The sequence below is a fragment of the Diplotaxodon limnothrissa genome, linkage group LG6 (genome assembly GCF_057381915.1).
Source record: "Diplotaxodon limnothrissa isolate DT_005_m linkage group LG6, D_limnothrissa_male_GT1.1, whole genome shotgun sequence".
NCBI lineage: Eukaryota > Metazoa > Chordata > Actinopteri > Cichliformes > Cichlidae > Diplotaxodon > Diplotaxodon limnothrissa.
In genome coordinates this window covers 12024144-12035108 of record NC_140601.1, presented here as the reverse complement: position 1 = coordinate 12035108, position 10965 = coordinate 12024144, and positions in this window count along the sequence as shown.

Sequence of the window (10965 nt, the reverse complement as noted above, 5' to 3'; positions counted from 1 at the left end):
ACATTTGCAGAAACGTTTCTGGCATAATTAATCAATAGAAAAACCTGTGAAACGTACGACAGAAACAGTTAAAAGTTTAAATTCTATTCCCTCTTTCACATTAATAATAATAATAATAATAATAATAATAATAATAATAATAAAAGCAAAGCTTTTCAGTGGGCCACATTGTAGTCTCTGCTGAGCTGATTTTGGCACCTGGGCCTTATGTTTGACACCCCTGATATAAACTAAAGTAGCAGGTGAACTGTAAATGATCACGTGGTTTGTAGTGAGCTTTAAGGCTGGATGTGTCTGTCACGTCTGATGTATTGTAGTAGTAAAGGCTCAAAGTAATTAAAGCTGTGTAAACCTCAGTCAATCTTTGCAACCAAGACAGCTGAGTTCCTCTGATTTTTTTTCTTCCTTTGTGAATTAGTTTATTATTTTTGATCTTTCTCAATTACTTTGTTGATCAGTTTCAATTCAGTTTTTTTTTTCATTTGTTCCAACAGGACAAAATGCACACTGTGAAAGAGAGCCAGAGATTAATAATAACTAATGATTACACGCTTAATGATTAACTAATGATATTATATGTATATAATTTTAGAATGTTTAAGCATGTTTAAGCATGTTATAAGAATAATGTTGTATAATGTATGTTCCTAGCTTGATTTATATGCTATGTTTGTTTTAGATATCAAATAAAGATTCTCAGTTGTTATATGTGAATGTGTTTTCTTTGACTGAAATATATGAAAAGATTTTTAATTAATTTTCAATTGTATTTTGAAATATATTTTGAAATGTATTTCAAAATATATTTCAAAATATATTTTGTTACCGTATGGGAAGTCATATGCATGTTGTATATTTACTCAGTCTCAAATCTATAACTGCAAATTTGGCCAAAGTGGAAGTGGCAAAAAAAAACTGCAGTTCCTCTGATGACCACTTGAGGCTGGCTCCAAAAGAACACCCCAAAAAGGCCCCCAAAGTATTTGGTGCTAATTTGTACTTCGTAAAAACCACACAGGATGGGATTTTTTTTAAAAGCTCACCTTTTTAATGCTTACCAAGGCTTAACATTTGCGTGCTGGCCACTTTGATTGACTACTTTGACTTGCAGTGTCTGCTAGGCCTCACCTTTATAATTGAGCTGGAACTCTCGCTTGTGTTTGTGATATTGGTCCAGGAAGTTGGTGCTTTAGTTTTGGTGAGTGAAATTCCAGGAATTGCTGTTAGTTAACACTAATTAGCAGGTGTGTGTTGCAGTGTGTGTGTCACACCCATACAATATATGGATGTCGACTGCTACATCCATATATTGCTAGTGTTACATGCTAGGGTTAGCTAAAAACTTAGCACTCAAACTCTTTGAAAGTAGAAGTTTTGAAATTTCTGGTTTTTGAAACCCTTCAAAATATGGAGTACAAAACCACTGGATGATGTCACAGGGTCTACGTTCATGTTTCATATCTGCAAAACCTCGAGGCCTCAAAATGAGGCCTTTAGTAGCGCTTTTTTATACAGTCTGTGGATTAGCATCCCGCCTTAAACTTTGCATGAGCACATTGGGCGCAGATCATACTTCCTTTGACCTCTCAGTTAATCTAATAAAAAAGTATTCAAGTAAAAAAATGGTACCTTGGATTACCTCAAGCTTCTGTTTTGTACAGTTATAATGAGCACAGAAACCTCCACGTACACAAGTGGGCTAACAGGTTAAGTGTATGTTTCTGGCTTAATGCCCGAAACTGACTAAAGAGTGTCAGAATGTCTTCTGCTGTTTAGGAGTAGACTAGGCGAACGTATAGCTGAAGATCAATTGTTTGCACTGAGGATCACTGCATTAATTTTTTTGGTGCTCCAGAGGGACTATCAAAAGTACAAACAACCTTATAATGAAAATAAGATGAGAATAAAGAAGGGAAAAGATAAGGAGGAACTAAAAGAAAGACTGCACAAAGACAGAGACAGAAGACACATGGCAAATTTAATACCCCTTCCTGTTTACACCAGTGACCCACTTTGTGGTTGGTTAGGATGTGAGAAATGGTTCAGACATGTTTCTTCAGCATGTTCAATCTGCTTTCCTTATTAGGCGGGTTGCATTTCACAATGTGTGTCCAGTGTGTGGTTGTTCCAGCACTCACAGTTTCCAGTTAGCTGTATTGGGCTCCTCCATTTCCTTATTTCCTCCCAGTGTCAGAGGCAGCTGGCCGGAGGCTGGGTATGCCGTAGTCATAGAGAAAAGGATGCCGATTGCCGTCTGTTTCTTCCGCACCTGTTTGACAGTGTGCAAACTCTAACAAATCTCTAATATTATGGTGTAACACAGAGCAGGCCAAGGTTACCAGCAGGCCAGAGCAGTATGATATTAAATTTAATGGTTGAAATTTTGTGTTACTGCACTATGAGTTATGTTTTACAGCAGATTTCCTGGTAAGTGGACATTAAACAGTGGCAAGAAAACAGGGCTTGTCTCACAAATTCAGCAATAAGATTCATTCACAGCTGATTGAAATTTTGGGGAAATGTGATTATCGCACATATCCTGTAAGATCTCTTGGCTCTTCAGCTCTGCAGTGATAATAGCAATTCTGTGCCGGTAACCAATAAAAAGCAACCAATCTCAGAGTGGTAATCTTTTAGGATATGGAGAGCTGGGGAATCCAGAGGGAGGGCGACCTGATTGGATGTTTTGTGCTTTTCATACAGTTTTTTGATGAGGTATAAACTGTTTTGCAGATAAAGTGTGGATTTCAGCCAGTATTGTGTTTATTATAGTCTAAACCGAGGCTGTTTAACTAATTTTGTATTTTGGGGTCGTAACAGTGAAACTCCCCTTTCACACAGTGTAAAGAAATGTAACCATGCATTTAACCCCTGCAATATCTTAACATAAGAAAAAGAGGTTTCAACAGTATGTTTTTATACATGACAACAGTACAAACGCTGCTGGAGTTAATGAAAGAAATCTGTCAGTGTGACTTTTTGGACTTTAAACAGGACGTTTTTGTGAATTCACAGAAAGTTTCCTGTGGAAATTTCATACTGTGGACACATTGGGGAAAAAAGAGAACTTTCTGGAGAGGATAGTGAAAAATAGAACTTCTGTACTTTAATTGTTTAGAAATTGCTTTAATGTAGGATGAATGCTCATGGTGGAAGTCTTTATCTGGAGGTTCACCATTGGCATCCTGTGCTTTTCACCCCTGTGACAGGTGTGAAAGAGTCTGGAGACACCATGGAGAACATTTTATTGCCTAACATCGTTCAGTATGACCAGTTTGACCAGTTTGTAATTGATTGTCTGGGGAAACATATCCATTGAGGGACACGTAGACTAAGTAACAGCACTCCTGCCATAACGTATTGGGATGAAACCCTTGGACCCTTGGTCCCAGAGCATCTCTGGGACATTATGCTTTGTTTCATCCGAGGCACCTCAGACTGTCCTGGAGCTTATTGGCGCTCTTATCCAGATCTGGGCGGAGCTCCCCCAGGACACCATCCGTTGTCTAATTAGGAACATGCGCTGATGTGGTTCAGCCTTCTGTAACTTGATGATTTTCATTTCTATCAAACAACCCAACATTCTTTTGTGCCTAACACATTACCATATCAATATAGATATCCTGGTATCCATTAAAAATGATATGCATAACCATGTGTCTGGTGGTAACGTGGCACTGAATTAATTCACCAAATATTCCTAAAACTTTCAACAGGACAGCACGAAAGAGGACTTCATGTGAAATCATCAGTGGTTGTCAGCTGTTTAACTTTTGATTTAGTGCATTGAAATCACCGTCACTCATGTTCTTGTCACAAGCTGGTCATGTGCACTTTACAGAAAGGGGAAATTTTTAATCTCAGTGGGCTGCATGTGAATAAAGTTGTTTGAGACATGAGACCAACCCTTGTTTATGTTTACAAGGCAAGTAGCAGAACTAGTACAATGTTTTACCTTCCACCACCGATAGATTTTTACTAGATTATGGGAACTTTATACAATTTGGAAGCGATAACATAAACACATCGGGGCACTGGTTTAGGTCAGCGTGTTGAGTGGGCGCCCACATGGCTGAGAGCGGCCGGCCCGGGTTCAAATCTGACCCGTGGCCCTGCACAACAGATACATCAGAATACTAAATATATATTAATGTGGTCATCTTGTCTGAAAATCTACATTTCCTAAGAATAAAGTGGAAACTATGGGCAGAGCAGTATTACTTGCTCTGCCTGTTTCTTTAGTACGGACCTCATCACCAGACATCCCCAAAATATTCCATATTCCAGCGGTTAGCCTCCTGATCCCCACATTGCCTCCAACATTTAGAGTCTCCTCCTGAAAAATAGGCTTTCTGTTTCTGTGTAATGAAGGAAGAAATTCAAACATTTCTATCAAAAACTTTGCTATATTTGAGAGTGTACATTTCCATTGTAATTTAGTTCCAACTACTGTTTTTTGCTCGTAACTGCTTTGTTTCTCCTCCTTTAAACATTTTTTGTTGGTTTTCTAGCCCTGGCACTGGTGTTCAGGGTATCATCGTGTGGTTTTGATTGGTGATATTTGTAAAATGAATGATCCTAAATCTTTTGTGCAGATGTTTAGTGTTACCTCACTGTTGTGTCCTTTTTTGTACGGAAAACGCCAAGCTGTAATTACTTTTTCAAAGACAAGGCTAGAGAAATATGAAATATGAACTTTGGTTTAGCTTTTCTGGGCTACATGCTATGTGCCAGTGCCGTTTAGGTATCATCAGGTAATGCAAAAGCAAGGCCAAAAGGTTACTTGGAAACGAGCCCTGTGTTGCTAAAAATATCCAAGCAGGAAAAAAAGAGAAAGAAAAGAGGAGCTCTATTTAGAACAGGATGGAGGAAGAGGCGGAAAAAGGAAAGGTTGTGTCGATCCCAAGACAACAACCTGGCAAAGACAGCAGACATGCTTGAGAGAGATTTATCGAGGAGGGTGTAGACCTTTTCAGCCAGTGTGTGTGTGTGTGTGTGTGTGTGTGTGTGTGTGTGTGTGTGTGTGTGTGTGTGTGTGTGTGTGCTGAAACAGCAGATCACCTCCCACAAGCAAACCATGTGCAACACAAAGCAGAGCATGAGAACTAGTTGCGTGTAAGCAGGAGAATGCATTAGTGAGTGTGTCTGTGTGTTTTTGACAGAACCATGTGGGGTCTTGTGCAATGTGTTCAGCTCTGGATCGTGGCTGGGTGTTTGCGTGTCCGTAAATGTCATATGGACTTGTTTATTGTCATCTGGCATCAATTTTGGTAGAACCTTGATGTCCCAATGACTTCCCTTGTAATTGATTTCCAAGCCTGAGTGCTTTTAATGTCATTAATGGGAAGACTGAGGCAGTTCTTACTCAATCTGGGTGTGGGGGAGGAAACCATACATGTAGGGTAGAAGTTGTGTGCTGAATATTTGTAAATCCCCACCCCCGCGCTAGGACACACATGCCCCTTACGTGCAAATGGAGCATATTTCCTCTAAAAACACGACAGGTGTTTTGTGAAAACTTTGCGATTAACGTACAGACTTTGAACAGCTTTGAACAATCAACAGCTTTGACACAAGTATTACATGAATTGTTTTGGAATTACAGGCCCCAAACTAATTGGATAAACTGAAGTCACTAAAAATGGGGAAATCTGCAAGTTTGGAAACCCCAAACTTCACCAGAAGTCTCCCTCGAGTTGTCTTGCAAGGCCTTTACTGTGGCTGCCTTCAGTAGACATTTGTTTGTGGGTCTGTGCTTTTACATTTTCTTCTTCATATGAAAGCACTGTTAGCTGGACTGAGGTCAGGTCAATGAAATGAATCTGTCTGTTTTGCAGCACTGGACTGAATCGAAGCTGTACACCCTTCTGAATTCATGCTGCTGCTTCTATCTGCAACCACATCGTTAGTAACCACTGCAGACTCAGATCTACCGTCAGCCATCAAGCTATTACGCATCTTCAACCGTGTTTGGGAAAGGATGTGGTGTGCTTTAGATAGTCGTCTCCTCTTTTACATCTTAACACTCTTCATCGTTCTAAATATGACGTCTGCTCTGAACCTGGTGTTCTCAAGTTTCAACTTTGCTCTCAACTTTAGGACAACCCCGTGTGTTTAAATTAAGTCTTTTGCTTTGTTCCTGACTTTGCTAAATGTTGTGAAGTGCTTTTTCCTTGCAATGGAAACAATTCTGTGATCATCTGCTTTAGTCATATCCTTCAAACCTTTGATGTTGAGTTCACTCTCTACTGTTTGCTGTTTTCAGTGAGTGACGGCTCTCTGGGTGAAAATGCCTTGCTGATTTCAGACAGAAAATTTTGGTAAGAGCAGCACGGTGGAGCAGTGGTTAGCACGGTTGCCTCACAGCAAGAAGAAGGTCAATTTCACCATCAGACCAAGGCCAAGGTATTTCTGTAAAGAGTTTACATGTTCTCCCCGTGTTTCCATGGTTTCTATCCAGGTATGCTGACCCAAGGCTACAATTCACCAAAACTGGACATGGAAGACTGTAAAAAGGTTTCCTGGTCTGATGAGTCTCAGTTTCTGAAATATGAAACATGGATGGTGTGGGGGATATTTTCTTGGCACACTTTGGGCCCAATAGTATCAACTGAGCATCGTTTAAATGCTGACCATTTCCCTTGCTTAATGACCACAAACTAGGCATCTTCTTAATGGCTGCTCACAGCGGGATAATGCGCGGTGTCACAAAGCTCAGATCATCTAAACTTCTGATCGAGCACCTTTGGAATGTGGTGGAACGAAAGATTAGCATCGTGAATGTACAGCTAAGAAGCCTGCAGCAGATGTGTATGAGTATTGTCTCAATATGGACCAAACCTCTGTGGAATCTTTCCAGCACATTGTTAAATCTGTGCCATGAAAAATGAATTGTTCCGAAGGCAGAACCACCGACCTTCCAATTGGTAGATTGGTAGCTCTACCACCCGAGTCACAGTCGGTGAGTGTACATATAATCAGTTACAAGTGCTTGGCAGTACAAAGGGCCCTGTTTTACTGGGCCAAGGGAAAGTTTGGGGAAACACTTCTTTCAAGATGCCTTAAGAATATCGTGCAAAGGTTTCACAAAACAGCACTAAATCAAATGTAAACGTAAACTTGTGCCTCAACATGCTGAGTAAACATGTTTCATCTTTTGCAGAAGACATAAAAATGTGCACATGAGCAGAAGAGACAAAAATGCAAAGGGCTGTGCTCCTCTGGTTCATAAGTGGATCACATGACTTGTCTGCGACAACATGCAGCTTGCCTGACTGACTCAGGTTCTTAGAATGTGTTGCCACATGTAGTAGAAAAGAGCTCTTGCCGTTCCACTTTAATTAATTAATTTACACAAAAACACTCCAAGACTGTCCTTTCAAGATCCCCACTTTCACTCCTGCTTATCTGGAGGTGCACGCAGTTTGTCCTGGGCATCCCTTATTTTTATGCTAACTTCTTGTCATCCTCTCACAGGTATGACTTGTCACAGGTATGACTTGTGTAAATGCAGGAAAACTTGTCAGTTTTCCTGCATTTACACACACTGCCCTCTCTTCCAAGTGGAGTATTTGGAAATGCGTTGGTTTCTGTCCCGCCCTGAATTTAATTCAAACCATTTAAAAGCTATGCAACACAACGATTTGAAAGTCAAATATGCAGAGGACAGGAAAAGCCTTCTCCCTGCTCAGTATGATAAAGAAACAAAGCAGATCCTTGCTGCAGCAGCAGGTTTATCAGCTGCTCAAGGCCATGGGAGACTAGATTTAGGATACAGTTTAAATAAAACTGTCCACGTTATTTTATCCACACAAAGGCTTCAGATGTGTAGTACTGGAGGGCCAGGGCTTGATTCAAACTGTAGAGCAGAAGTGTTTGAATGCTGGCTCTGTCGCTGACATAGCTGTTAACTTTAAGAGGTGTGAATCACAAGTTGTTGTGCTATAAAAACTAATTCAGACTCATTTAACACCTTAAACACACTGAAACTACATCTCCCTGTATGTATTCAGTTTACAGTTGTGTCGTACTGCCATAGAGTAGTGGTTAAGGGTCGAACTAAAGGATGTTGTATCAGGAAGAGCAGCTACCTGCTGCAGTGACCCTTGTTCCAAGAGAACAACTAAAAGTAGCACAGTTTGTATCTGCGGTCTACACTACGAACAGCCATGTGCATTTGTGAGGTCAGACAGTGATGCTGGATGAGAAGGCCTGGCTTGCAGTCTCTGCTGTAATTCATCCCAAAGGTGTTCTATGGGTTAAGGTCAGGACTCTGTGCTGGCCAGTGAAGTTCTTCCACACCAACCTCGCTCATCGATGTCTTTGTGCACTGGTGTGCAGTCGTGTTGCAACATGGATCCTCTGTGGAGGTCATCAAGAGCACCAAATTCCTTGGTGTTCTGGGAGAGAACCTCACCTGGACCCTCAACACCAGCTCCATAAGTAAGAAAGCGTCTCTACCTCACACGGGACCTGAGAAAAGCCCATCTCCCAACATTCTCATCACCATCTGCAGAGGGACTATCGAGAGCATCCTGAGCAGCTGCATCACTGTGCATGGTAACTGCATCGTATTGGATCACAATACCCTACAACGGATAGTGTGAACAGCTGAGAAGTTCATTGGAGCATGTCTTCCCTCCATCACAGACACCTATCGCACCCGCTGCATCCACAAAGCCACCAGCGTTGTGCACTTCTCACACACACTCTTCACCCTGCTGCCTTCTGGCAAGAGGTACCGGAGCATTCATGCCCTCACTGCCAGACTGCGAAACAGTTTCTTTCCCCAAGCCATCAGACTCCTGAACACTCAGTGACTGGACAGACACACATGCATACCCTCATACACGTCACTACCTCAAGCACTTATCTGCACAATCTCATACACACACATGCACATCTTCATACACGAAGTTACTTTTTGCACAATGCTCAGTCTTTTTGCATAACCCACTGTCATTGTTGCACTTTTCTATTGCACTGTTGTGTCTGCACCATTCTGTTGTGTCTGGTGTTTTTGTTTTTTGCACACTTGCACTTTATGGAGGCCTGTGTTGATTGTCCCTTATATGTAGCACCATGATCTTGGAGGAGCGTTGTCTTGCTTCACTGCGTACTGTACCACTGCACATGGTTGAAATGAGTTGGGAGCATGTTCCTTTCACTGGTGCTAAGGGGCAGAGCCAAACTCCGCTCGGCCATAGAAACCCATTCCATGAAGCTCTCTACGCACTGAAAGTCTTTAGTGATGTTGGCAACCTCTGTGTACTATGTGTCTCTGACTTTATGTAACCTATCACTTCCACATTGTTAAAATACCACTGACAGTTGACTGTGGAATATTTAGAAATTTCATGACTGGACTTGCTGCGATCCTATCACGGTACCATGCTGGAATTCACTGAGCTCCTGAGAGCGACCATTCTTTCCCAGATGTTTGCAGAACCAGTCTGCATGCCTAGGTGATTTTTACATTTACTTGATTTTTTTACACCTGTGGTCGTCAAAGCGATTAGAAGATGTGAATTCAGTGATTTGGATTGGTGAGTAAATACTTTTTCTTGGCAATAAAGTTTCTCTGGCTTTCACATTCACAGAACTAAAACTGCAAAAATGTATTATTGCTTGATTTTTAAACAGTTGAGACAGGATGGCTGCTAAGGTTTTCACTTGTGTTTCTGTGTATTTGTGCAAGTGATCATAGCAAAATGTGTTGTTGTCACCTTGCGTCACAGCAACCTCCACAAATGCATTTTTGAGTACTTGACAGGTTTTAACATGTATGTGGAAAGACTCCACCAGTTTAGTTGAGTCACGTAATGTTGAAATAAAATTGAAGGCCAACTTCTACACAATGGTTGTGATCTGAACCATGAGTGCTGAGGAAGAGGTGACAGTAGATGGCAAAATTAGCCACAGTCATTCTTTTCGTTTGTACATAAGTGTGACTGTGCCCGCTTTAAGGTTCTGGTCTGTTTATTATTTAAATGTCACTATGCAATTTTCAACAACCGCCAGCATTAGGCTAATATAAACATTCAGTTTCAGACAGTTCTCTTTCAAACCCTCTTTTCAGTGTCTCACTGTTGGGAACACTCTGTTAACGCTGCACTAAGCACCTGCAGGTTGATCACTACACTGATTTGAGCCTCAAGTGGAGTCTTTCATTATGAAATACAAATGCATTTATATTTTGGTATTATAAATGGATTTATAACAGCAAAAAAGAAATGCAGCATCATTCACATTCCTCCTCTCTCCTGAATGGTAATGCAAGTGTTCTCTTAGCAGACGCTAGCATGGGTTGTGTCTGCACTGCTTAGTCTCTACCGAATATTCAGGTTGATTGAGCTCCAGACAAACCTTGCCTTTTTGCAATAGTAAAGAACATAGCTCCGCCCTGACACAAGCATCACAGCTGCCAGTCATCACAGCTGAATCTTGTAACAGGTGTTATGTTTATCATCATCAGACAATACCTGATTGGGACCTTTTTAGTCAGGCTATATTTAAAAAAAAATAAAATAAAAAAAATTTAGAATTGCTAGAACTGCTACAGGTTGATGTGAACACAACAGTCTATCTGCGTTGGCTTTGCGACCTGCCCAGAGGGGAACCTTTCCCCCACCCCACCCCGATAAGAGGTCAAACAGACATTTGGAATGAGGTAACTGGGCCAAAGTGTGAAGTCTGCATAGGACATAAAGCACATGTACCATCCAGGAGGTGCACAGAGTGGAGCTGTACTGTAACAATGACTCTTCAGTGAGCAAAATGATGGAACAGCCCCCCCCCTTGGCAGACAGTGGATAACTAAAGTTCACTTGTTTGTAGACTCAACCAATAAAACAAAAAACCATGAACACCCAAATATTTTTTAAATATTATTTTAATACTTTTCTTTAAAAAACAAACAAACAAACAAAAAAAAAAAAAAAAGATGTTGTACTCCATAATCTGAAC